Raw genomic sequence first — 12063 nt, 5'->3', positions numbered from 1 at the left:
TAACATGTGTCTTTTAAAAATTGAGGGGAATAAATTGCACGTGTTACTTATAAGTCATCTATGGAGAATTCAATTGATTAAAAAACACACACACACAGATACATAATTTCCAAAAAACAACATCAACTATCTGAATGTTACCTGGAATCCTCTTATACTGTTTAGTCGAAGGATGCGTCTGACAAAAAAAGGTGTGTTACAGGAAAAGTTACAATTTGTTGTATAGTAACAGAGTGGATCATAAACTATTTGCCAACGGAAATGTATTTAACATTTTTGTAGTGACATTTCCCCAATCATTTTCTAGAAATATCACAATTCGTCTATTTCAGTTATCTGTATTTCAAAAGAATATTCATGAATTGAATTGACCTAAATGAAGCATATTCTGACCGAGAGTATTCTTTTCCGCACATTTAGTTAAAATGGCTCCCTTATTGCGATCAAAATCATTATTATGTTTTGTTTTCCTTACGAAATATTACGTGACACAATATAAAAGCTCCTCCTTGAAATTACATAATAACACGAAAAACACTTTAACGTCCCGCAACAAGACCTTAAGTGCATGCCCACTTCTAGCACTTATCCGTGAAGACCGTTCACAAAATGCAATTTCCGAATCGTTATTATTTCACTTCTGTCGTTTATATTACGGTGTTCTGTCACGTAAGGGCGCCCTGGTCCAGTTTTGTTTAACCTCTGCCATCCAACAACAACATCAACTCCCAGGATGATTGTCAATGTGTGTGTGTGTGCCCAGGATGATTGTCAATGTGTGTGTGTGTGTGTGTGTGTGTGTGTGTGTGTGTGTGTGGTAAAACACAAAAGAAATCAAATATAAACAAAAGATATAGTGAAACGTTTTCATACAAAATCCATTTACATACTGTTATCAAGTGAAATTTCAGATGATTGCACATAAAACTGGTTTTGACCACTGAGAAAGGTGTTAACATGTCGAAATTATCCTTTTTACAGAAAAACAAACACGTTTTGAATCATGAGTTAATATGTAGTAGGCTTAACTTGAGAACAAAAAAGTGGACGGTGTTCAATCGCATAGACAAATAATTGGCTTTGTATGACAATTTTACTGCAAAAAAAAGTTCTAACATGGAAAATCACTTATTAAGGAAAGATAAATCTAACAATGGGCATAACACACACAGAGGAAACATCCTTATTTTATTTTTTTACCACGAACACCATATTTATCAATGAATTGTCTCTTGCACTTTCTTGAAAAAAAACCAAAAAAAAAAGTGAAAAAAGAAAGAATAAAATCAATGGCTTATTTTTTCCTATGTGTTTTTTTGTTTGTTCACTATTTGGTGTAAGTATGATTGGCTTAAGTATAGGTTAATTTCAGCAGACAGTAGGTTATCTGATAAACCATTTCTAAGTTTACTTATTTATTTGACTTATTTGTTCATCTTGCTGATGATTTAGATAAACACGATTCTTCTTTTTTTTTTTTTAAATACCATTACAACACCATGAATTAATTATATTTTCTTAATATTCAAGTCATGTTCAATGGGATAAAAACACATTCCTATATAAAAAAAACTGTTCGTTTCTGATTAAATATGTTTTCATTTTATAATTTTGGATGTAGACAACATCCTTTCATTTTTATATTCATACAGACATGATATGCATTGTTAATTGTTTTATTTTTTTTTTTCAAAATCGACTCATTTGTTTTAAACTAAACTGCACATACGAGTTAAAAGTTAGAAGATTATCTAAAATTCTCTTACATGTGTATGATGTATACACTAACATTGCAAATATCTGAACATATATTTATTTCTACTTTAGTGTTTTGGAGAACCAATCAACCTACTAACAATGTTTCTCCACGTATTTGAATAAGTCCATGAGATACAATGCATCTTTGTTGGTGTACATTTAACAATATACCAACAAAGCAACTGAAAGTCATAGATGTAACATACAGTTCAATGACCACTTTTAGGAGTACATGCATATAAATTACATTTTAAGTTTTTTTTTTTATTAAACGAACCAACGGATTTCAGTTTGTATTATTTCAGATGGTCCGATAATTAGAAGATCTCGGGAGAAGAAGTAATGTTATGTTCGGAGTTGATGGACTGTTTTGCCGAACTCGCAGACCAGGAACAATTTGAATACCGTGGAAGCTGCATTGTGACTTTTTATGTCAATGGTTAATAAACGAAAGTTCAAATTGCCGGTCATTTTTACCTTTTGTATACTGGACACATTTTCGAAAGATGATTTTTAACCACAATAAAGTTCTGGTCTACAAAGTTACCAAGAAACCTCATGAGATCTGTGGCCATTGAACTACTCTATCAACAAGATGTCTCCAACCAGAAAATATGTTGCAGACTAAACTCGTACGCATGTGATATAATGTATTATACCAGTCAAAACAATTTTTACAAGTGTTTCATAAAAACTGTCAATTCACACACCCGGCCCATCGGACATAATTAATGGCCGTCACCATATACAAAGTGCATAAAGACAATTCAATCAGTGATCAATAAGTGGTACAGTTACACATATCTTTTTTTCCCGACATTTGACGTCTGCTTAATCACATGTATAGTGAAGAGCTGACACGTTTCTATCAAATGATTCTCCTGGCTTATCAGAGTTGTGGATTTAATATGTATTACATTGTTTATATCTAATAAGATTTGCAACATGTACATGTATGGTTTAACAAAATTGACAATAACTAAAAGTCATATGTTGACTATACACACGATATTATTCAGGTAAAAGAAGCGATGACGAGATATGTGTGACGTGTATTCGGACAAGTGCAGAAAAACGTAAGTCAATATTTGAATTTAAATAGATTTATGTTGGTTAATTTTATTTCAGGTGATCATTATAAAATTTTAGAAATTAAATACGTGTTTTTCATCTTACAATTCGGGTGTCTATTTTTAATTATTCAATCAATCCCAAAATTTGATCGGCATATTATACAGGTCTGGACTGATTATTTAACAAACAAACTGAATTCAACATATGTACATTGCAATGATATGAATAAAGAAACAGAAAGATATTTGTCATAATATTACATAGAAATAATTTTGAACGATTTTCAAAGCAATCTTTGATGAATAACAAATGTTAATAAACTTAAAAATGCTTTTAAAAAGAACAGATATAGGAAGATATTAAAATATCAAAAACGACTTGATAAAAATACTTAATAGAAATCAAAACCGTTCTTTAAAGCAATTCTAATATAAACATTTATTTAGAATTCAATAAGTAATACTAATCTAACCAAAACTAAAACTTCCATCCACTCTTAAGTTTTTAATACGTTATACGGAAAGTTTCAAAAAACGGGAAACAAAACGAGGTTTTAAAATAACAATGAAATATGTGTTATATCAAATTTTTTTTCTTCAAAATTACCATCTTGCTAATGTCAACCGGTCATAATTTAAAAAAAACGATTATCCAAAAAAGCAAAAAAAAAAAAACAAACAAAAAAAAACAACACAAATCATTCAGGCAACGCCTACCTCTTTAGTAAGCAAACAAACTCTTAAAAAAGCCTGCAGTCATTTTAAGCAAAGCGTACCGTGGACAAAGCGTACCGTATCGTGCAAGAAGCGACAGTACCGTTCAAGAAACGAACCGTACCGTTCACATACCGAAGCGTACTGTGCTAAAATCGAATCCTACTATTTTAAAAGCTATAATACCGTTCATAAAGCGTACCGACTTAAACATTGCGACTGTTGTAGTGGCACATTTCAGGGTCTGTAGCTCAAAATAAACACGTTTGTTTCATGCCACAAACAGCCACGGGTATACTTTAAAATTGAACTTTTTCAATTGTATGTTGATAACATTCTCTTGATGAAACAAATCAAGAGGAAGAGCGTGAATCACGTGACTTTAATACATGTATATAAACTATTACATTGGTTGGGCTTCTAATACATCATAACACTTGTTGTTCGCCATGAATCGCCAGACGTTTTTCGTACTTTTGCTTGTTGCGGGGATTTTGCTGACTATCTCCGAAGTTGAAGGAAAACTCGGACATTTCAGTAATGTGCAAAGACCGTTAAGAAGAAAGAGAGGTAGGTTTTTTAAAAAGAAAAAATGTACCAATTTTTTTTAAGGAAGGTTTTTTCTCTTTCCTAAAAAATAATTTAAAAAATTATTTTCATATTTGAACCTCAACATAACTATTAGCCTGATAAAAGATCATAACGTAAGAAAGCAATGTGCTGTTATTCATACCCCATTTTATACTTTTTAAATATCGTTTAGGCGCTTGCAAACTAAAAAAAAATGAAACTTTTTTTTTTGCTTCAAATGCTTAACACTATGCATTGAAATACAATTTCAGGTCTGACAAGTCTATCAGAATAATTATAAATCCTTAATAAATTCCTGTCAATCGCAATAACCTTGTTATAAATTAGATATATCTTAAAGGTGTTTAAGATTCTAAAGCAGTAATAAAAGAGCCGTATTCTCACATCTTTACTAATATCTTTGGTTCTCATTTGGTATAATAGAGAGCGTGGCAGGTAAGGTACATGTACCATTGTAGCATTATCATTCGTTTATTTTCCTGTTTTCCCAATTTCAGCAAAGAGCACCCGGCGGGTGTGACTGGTCAGCAGAGGATGCTTACATTGTACTCCTTCATGGCACCTGGTCCTACCTCTTATTTTTGCAGAGGTCCACGTTTGCCCCGCCCCTATTTTGTATTTTTCGTTCGGACTTTTGTTTTAAAACACTCTTTGTTCTCGCCACATTCCATTTATTTATTTATGTATTTATAATTACTATAGTAAAACCCTGATATATGGGAAAGCATGCTACCGATATTTCCTATTTGAAAAGTTTTAAAACATTTTCCAGTACTCTGATTTTGATGGCAAATGATACATCATACGACATATATTTTTTGATGGAGGTTTGTTTTCATTTCTAAAATGTTTTATATTACAGAAAATAATGGTTTCCCTGAAAACAGACAATCCGGTCTTCGCCTCGGTCCAAATAAAGATAGCGGAAGAGACCGTCCTAGAGACGGTAGCAGTGGTTCTGGGTGATTTGCAAACAACGTATTTTGACTGAAAGAAATTCATTTGGACATTTATTCTTGAAACTATTGTTTCCTTTCAATGTTACTGTTGTGTGAAATTTTGAATTAATTCTTGATTTGCTTTTACCCATATAGCTCCTTTTTCTCAATTATTAAAAAAGACAATATTCAGCTTTCATATTTTGCTTTAAATTTTTTTTAGTAATTGGCAGAAGTAAGATTCTCAATAAAATCTTATTGTTAGAAAAGAAATACTATGGTATAAAATTTATTCGTGGTGACACAATATTCGTGAATTCTATAATAACCACGTGCCAACAAGTTTAATCTTCAACAGATTATAAACTTATCTTTGCCGAATATTCATGAGGTGGATTAACAAAATTACACCTGATCTAGTTTAATAAAAAAAAACTGAAATTGTAATCCACATATAGAAGTCCTAAATTAACGATCTTTCGGTAATCAATATAAACAATGCCCAATGTTTTGTATGGTATTTTAAATGCACAAAAATATACTTGAGTGTCTTCACCTGAGTATAAGAGAAAAAAGATATACCTATTCAGGCCATCATCTATGTTTCCCCTAACCCGACCCTAAGTTTTGAAGTTGGGTAGGTAGGTAGGTAAATAATTTTTTTTCTGTCAGGGAACAATATAAAATACATTATAAATTAAAATGAAAAAAAAATAAATCAATTCTTTAATTAATTACAAAACTAAAAAAAAATATGACCAGTTGTAAAACAAATGTTTATACTTGTGCTGATGAAATGAACAACAAAATTAATATCGGATTCACAATTTGATCATCTTAAATTCTATCATGTTTGATTCAATGACTAGATGTGCATGAATACATTCCTTATCATATGTATGTTGATGTAAATGCATGTAAACCTATATTTAAATATCATTTTAGTAATCATAATGTATCTACTTCAAAGTATCGATTACTTTATTCAAAATTTGATATTAAAATGTCTAAAAGTATACTAAACTAATAATATTTGATAAATTTAAGGTAATGTAATAAATGCATGTCAATATTTGTGAAGGCATAATTAATGATTCTAGAACAGTAAGGCTACATGACACAATCACTACACTTGCAGAGAATGTTCTTCTTTGACAAGGAAATTTTAACCCAAATTAAATTGACATCAAAGAGACCGTCAATATTTGATACAGCATAACCTACAGGAATGATGATATACACAGATTCAACCTTACTTAAAATTGGATTTAACTTTAAGCAAGTTAATAAAAAATAAAACAACTTCAAAAAGTTATCCAATCTATTAAATTTAATTTATTTGATGTATTCATACATTATATTGATGAAATGTTTTGTAATTGTGTTAGCTAAACGGCAAATAAAATCAGTCTCTGTACTTCTGTGTATTTTGGAGGTATTAGTCCAACCTTTAGTCCCAATTACAACCATTGTATAGAGGATCATTTTAATTTTTAAGATAACTGTAGGCAGATGGTTTTATGATTATTGTAGCATTAATTTGGTAGATTTATTAACTAATTACAATGAACCAACTATTTCTAATATCAATACTAAAAGTAATAAACATCGGTTGTAATTTTCAATGCAGAGTAGGCTATATGTTGCATCACTCGTATTTATACCCATAAAAGATAAGACAATAGATTAAACATAACAGTGGTTAACTGAGGCTGTGGAAATGTCTATTGAATTAAGTGATTATCATTTTATTAATGTCCCTGGGGTTAATTTACACGATCGTAAACTCAGAACACATTCTCTTTCGGAGGAAATTCCGGCAAAGTTACGGAACATAAAGCAAGTATTTCGCCCATGTTAATGATCAAGGGTTTCAAAGTGATTGGAAATCGTAAAAGATGTGGGTCTTTTTAAAACGATTTTAGGTAAAATTAGGTTAAAAAAAAAATGTATTTTCAATGTTGTGAAAAAAAATTTAGTCGGCGGGATTTAATTGGGTCGGTCGCGTTAGGGGAAACATTAATATTTTTAATTTTGGCCTCAGGAATTATTCCTAATTTTCGGCAGATCATGACATGTCCAGATACCTTATGCTATGCTTTAATATAGCTAATTGTAATGTAATTCACATGTTTGAATTTTTTTTTAATGGTTTTTTCCTAGCAGTCCTTAGAGAAATAAAATGGAGTCTTTTTTTATATGAATCAATGTTACATATTAACCGGGAAACGGTTTTAATTGCGTTTCCAAGATAATTGTGGTTATGTGCTTACTTGGTTTGTTCCGATGTTATATTAAAGCTTCTTATTTGTATCCTAGTAAAGTATAAATTTCTCGTGCGGTTTAGACGGATTTTTTTTGTTTTACGAAAAAAACATACAAAAAGCGATTAAAACACCAATCGTGTTAATCTTAAAGTAAAATTAATAAATTCCTATCGCAAATAAAAACATAGATGTACAATTAAGATTTACGTACAGTATTATGCACTGTATGAGGACATGTTGCATGCAATTTCCTATATATTGAATCTAGCATATCAAGATTGAAAGTATTCTTAATTTCTTTACACACATTTAGAAATATTTTTTGTTTTTCACAAATATTTCTTGATCCAATATAAAGAGTCCTTATTGAAATTACAGAATATCAAGATAGACACTTAAATTCAGCGACAAGTCCCGGCCTCAGGATCATGAAGCATTTCTAGACTCAAGTCTAAATTGCATTCTTTTAAAAAATTATCATATGTCATTAAATTACCCTTAAACTTTTTAACTATCAACATAATATAGTGACACTTTCCAATAGCATTTCATTTTTTCGATGTTGTCAATCACAAGACAATAAGACAGTGTATAAAATTTGACTTAAGTCTAAGACTGCTTCATGATCTTGGGGCCTGAACTGTATGTCCAGCTTAAGCCCGTATCAATTTAGACCGCTTGCAAAATGCAATTTCCATCGACGCCAACTTTGCTTGTACAAACTCATTGATAATTTAGCAGCTTTGATGAACTAAAAAATTCCTCTTTTAGAAGAATGGAAATTGGATAACGTGTATTTTGGTCAATATGTTTATTAAGCTGTCGTTGACTAACTAGCAATGGGGGAATTTAAGCTCTCCTAAACGTTTCATTTTTTGAACGTTTTTTCTTTACTTTTATAATAATATACGCCTGGTTTTTAAACAACTTTTGATACTGATCATTAAATGTCTACAAGTGAAGTTTTCACTATATTTTGCTATAAAATATCGTTATTTATCCATTTCGGTCATTTATATCACACAGAAGAATATTTCTGAATATATTTTGCACGAACACTACATTTATCAATGAATAGTTACAGGCCTTTTCTAAAAGAAAAAAGAAAGAAAAGAAAAAATGTCTAAAAAAGCTTTCGCTCAATTTTGCTTATTTGTTTTCCTTTTCGTATACTTCTTCTGTAAATATGATAGACTAGATGGCCAACATATAAACCATCAGATTTTCCTAAAATTTTAAGATTTAAATTGTTAAGCTTTAAACTATGATGTAATAAAGAAAATAGCCATTTATTTTTTTCCTATAGCTTATTAAAACTCTTCATTAAAAGGAGATCAATACTGTCCAAAAATGGCATTGACCATCGAGCCCTTTTAAGTATAGATTGATCTCAGCAGAGCGTACCGTATCTGATAAACTAGTTATAAATTTAGCTTATTTATTTGACTGATTTCCTCTGCTAATTGATGTGAATTAAATACTGTGGTTTCATTAATATTCAAGGGTATCACATTTTGTGGATAAAGTGAAAATCACAGTTTCTAGAATACTTAAATTACTAAAATAGAAAATGTACTTTAATGAACATTAAAATTCATTGTTAATCTTAAAAACGAAATCCACGAAAATTGGCATTTAACGAATGTTGATGAAACCACTATACAGAAATTAACTTTAAATACCCATACAACACTTTAAATTAATTAATTATAATTTTTTGTTATATGACATGTTTATAGGGATCACATTTATTTCCTATATAAAAATGAAATGATTCGTTTCTGACCTAATATGTTTTCGTTTTATTATTTTGGATAAAGACTACATAATTTTAAAGTTAAGAGATTGTCTGAATTGCGCTTACATTTCAATGACAAATACACTAACCATGCAAATAATAAAATTGAACGACCTTTATTACTACTATTTTAGTTTTTTAGAGAACTAGTTAACCGACTTGCAATCTTACATAAAATACTTGAATAAGTCTAAACGTTTGAAGAATTAAAAAAATTGTGTCAAGAATATTAATGTGCATGTGATTGTAGTGTAACGAAAGCTTTTATATAAACAAATAGTTTTCTTCCATAGGACGTTTTTTATTTAAGATAACTTAATTATGTAAACGTCATGAACGTTGGGCCGAGCGCAGATTTTATGGTTTGAAACGCAGACATGGGATCCGCCTGATTACACAAATCATAAGCTAAAATTTATAAAACTGAAATTATGAAAAGAATATAAATTTGTATATTTAAGAAATGAACTCAATGTCTACCCAAGTTATACATGTGCGAGTACATCCTGGTTTGGGACAGTTTACGCTTTATAATCCGCAAAGTGGATTTTAGAAATCTATAATTCTTAAAACCAAGGTTATACGAGTATTACTCAATAGGTAGATATATAGTTCATTCCTTATAAATTAATTTCTGTAATTCACTGTACATGTTGAATGCGCTTTACTTTCAAAAATGATATTAATCTGATCAAAGTTCAAACGTAACGTCAAGCGGTTTAGTTCATTTTTGACGATGATGCATTGTGAAGTGTTTTTTGATGTGCAAACCAGGTTATACAAATTTATCAGTTTTTTTTCTATCCAATCAAATGCCGCGTTACAACGAGAATTTAATCATTATATAATGGCCGTGTCTGCAAGTACAATGTTTCATTAACATGCTGACATGCGTTTTTCATAGTTGTTAGACCTTTTCTTATTCACTGAACTGACATCAGTTTCTTCCATTTATTATGATTTTGACAATGAGCACACGGCGGGTACATGGGTTGGCAAATAACGCCTCTTCCTTCTAGGCACCTGATCCCACCGTTATCTTTTAAAGGTCCGTATTGCTCTGCTTTGAATTTGTAATAAACTTTGTGAATTTTAAAGATTGAAGGAATAAGGAATCATTCTTTGAGTTTTATGAGGTGATAATTTTGGTCGGGGCTTGATCAAATCCAATAAAGCCCGAACGGCTTTATGATACATTTGATCACCCCACGAAATTATCACCTCATAATATTCAAATAATGATTCTTTATAACTTACATTAATATAATCTTGAACCATCATACGATTAAATATCTAAATATAAAAATAAACAAATCCCGCTGGTGCCTCAATTTGGTGTCGATTGAAGTTATTGTTTAAATAGTACAAAATCGATATGTAGAGTTATTACAGGCAAAGTCACTGGAAAATGTAAATATAGTTTGTTATTTTTATTTTTCCAAATCAAATCTGTAAAAGGAATCCCTTAAATTGCAATTAACAAAAATCCCCCCCCCCCCAAAAAAAAAAACAACAACAACAATTTTTCAGCAGTTAGACAATGATTATAACTACGGTTTCTTCCGTTTTTCATGATCTTGACAATGAGTACACGGCGGGTTCGACTGGTCGGCAAGGAATATATCTTCCCCTATGCATCTAATCCCACTTAGATCTTTTTAGAGGTTCGTGTTGCTCTGCTTAGAATAGGTTTTTCGCTTTATGGATTTTAGAGATTGTTCACAGTTTGTTATTGTCATTTTTCATCGAATCTGTAAAAAGAATATCTAAAATTGCAATCCACAAATAGTAGCCCCCCCCCCCCAAAAAAAAAAGAAAAGAAAAGAACGACCCCCCCCCCCCCCCAAACCCCCTGATTGTTTCAGCAATCAAGATCATTTAATGTTCCAGATTTCCTGTAGTATTTTAAATGCACAGAAACAGAAAGAAATCTCTACCCAACTATATTTACTGAGTGTAAAAGAATAAAAGGTATATGAACTCAAAAGATATTTATGCATTACTTTTGACAGATTGTGAACTGTACAGTCACCCTTTTTATGTATAAAAAAGCTACAACTAAAGTGCAATGCAAGTAACATGTTGTGAAATTTGGGATTGTTCCCCTGTAGTCCTTGGTGAAATGCATTACTATCATTTTAATACAAATCAACGTTAAATGTTAACCAGTTAAAAGTTGTAATTGCATTTGCAAGAAAATTGTGGTCATGTGCTTATTTGAATTGTTTCGATGTTATCTAGTAAGATTCTTATTTGTATCTTAATAAAGTATAACTTGTTCTTGAGGTTTAAACAAATTTTGTGTTTAACAAAAAAAAAATTGAAAGAGCTTTTAAAACACCAGCACGATTGTGTTCATTATTAAAAAAACAAAAAAAATACACGTTGATGTACAGTAGTACGTATTGTCAGGAGACATAAAACGTACAATCCATTTTGACTTAAATGTAGCATATTTTGACTGAGAGTATTCTTTTCCACACATTTAGTTAAAATGGCTCCCTTATTGCAATTAAAATCATTATTATATATTTTTTTCTTACGAAATACTACGTGACACAATATGAAACCTCCTCCTTGAAATTACATAATAACATGAAAAACACTTTAATCCCAAGACAAGACTTGAAGTGCCTGTCCACTTTTAGCTCTTATCCATGAAGGCCGTCTACAAAATGCAATTTCCGAATCGTAATCATTTCACTTGGGTCGTTTATATTATGCTGCTCTGTCAGGTAAGGGCGCCCTGGTCCAGTTTTGTTTAACCTCTGTCATACATGATAACATTAATTCCCAGGATGATTGTGTGTGTGTGTGTGTGTGTGTGTGTGTGTGTGTGTGTGTGTGTGTGTGTGTGTGTGTGTGTGTGTGTGTGTGTGTTGCAAAAGACTGAAATATAAAAAAGGATACAATGAAACACTTGG

At 30.9% G+C, this 12063-nt stretch overlaps 1 long non-coding RNA gene across 1 annotated transcript; it reads left to right on the top strand.

The window, feature by feature from the left end:
- The first annotated feature begins 3508 nt into the window (after window positions 1–3508).
- Window positions 3509–5267, top strand: LOC105324588 (uncharacterized). The gene is made up of 2 exons (XR_899592.4): window positions 3509–4115; window positions 4999–5267. It is a non-coding gene; the product is annotated as an uncharacterized lncRNA (long non-coding RNA).
- The last annotated feature ends 6796 nt before the right edge of the window (window positions 5268–12063 follow it).

The sequence above is a fragment of the Magallana gigas genome, chromosome 1, assembly GCF_963853765.1.
Source record: "Magallana gigas chromosome 1, xbMagGiga1.1, whole genome shotgun sequence".
NCBI lineage: Eukaryota > Metazoa > Mollusca > Bivalvia > Ostreida > Ostreidae > Magallana > Magallana gigas.
Note: the sequence above shows the minus strand (reverse complement) of the source record. Positions and strands in the feature narration are given on the sequence as shown.